A 1301-nucleotide genomic window follows, 5' to 3' on the forward strand; every position below is an offset into this window, starting at 1 on the left:
CCTATTTAATAAACATTTTCATATCAAGGGAATGATTTCAAATCACTTCATTTTAAATTTACTGACAAAGTTTGACCCTCCAGAGGATCCCAGAATCATTAAGTGTGAATAAAGTTAATGACCCAAGAGTGAAGAGGAAGGGATGGGGGCCTGAGAAGAGGGGAGGAGAAAAGGGGGAGTATAAAATAATCACTCAGATGCCAAGATAAATTTATAGTTTCAAATTTTAGATATTTTGTGTCTATCTGGAAACTCTTTTCTGATGTCTCCGGAAATGAATATTATTTGGAGTATTTTATAGAATAATATCTTTGAAGAAGGAATTATGGATAAAAATAGAGACCAGATCTGTTTTCAGAGTCATAAAATACCTCAGTTGTAGGTGAGATTCATTTTGCCTGGTGAACTTGTGATTTGTATGTTATGTAAAGAAACCTCACAGGGGAAATATCATAATCCTGTCATCATTTCTTTAGACCCTTTGGCTCTCCTTTGCCTCATTTCACAAGTCATGTTTAGTTATTTTCCAAGGGATCACAAGCCTATTTTTAATTCTCAATCTATAGTTATTTGCAAGTTTATACTAAATAGTGGGCTTACAGTTCTGATTACTCAGACCAGATAACACTCAAAATTTCTCTAAGGGTCTCCTATATTGGCCATAACTGTAAAGCTCAATATGAATTAGAATGTTTGCCTCTCACTCATCTGTAAATTTAAAAATATCCTACCTCTCACAGCCAGAACAAGGCTGGTATTGTATGGAAGAATGTAACAACTATGATTGTTAGCCAGAAAAAAAAAAACCCACAATAATATGTGATAATAAAAACATCTCACAATAAAGAATGTCTATTAACATTTTTTAAGTATTAAGACATCTAGGTTGGGATTTGTGTTATTACCAAAATACTTTTTTCACTGTAATAAGATGTCAATTCAACAAATGTTAATGATGAAAAGAAAAAATACTGTCTTTTCTAATTTTAATAAAAATGTTTTGCCTGAAGAACAAAGCAAGCAAACTCCACTAACCTACTTTGTTGGAATTGAGGACACCTTACCATAGTAACAGACCTTACTAGGCATCGCCAAATGCGAAATGATTATAAACTTATACTACTTAATTATAAATGATTATAAAGCCTTATACTTAGTTTTGGCCAGAGGAAGGTAAATATTCTCTTCACAGGATATTTTATTTCTATTAACAAACATTTTCTTGTAAGTCAATGTGTATATATATATGTATAAATATATATATGAATATATATATACACATATATATATATCTACCTTGA

The sequence above is a fragment of the Desmodus rotundus genome, chromosome 8, assembly GCF_022682495.2.
Source record: "Desmodus rotundus isolate HL8 chromosome 8, HLdesRot8A.1, whole genome shotgun sequence".
NCBI classification, from domain to species: domain Eukaryota; kingdom Metazoa; phylum Chordata; class Mammalia; order Chiroptera; family Phyllostomidae; genus Desmodus; species Desmodus rotundus.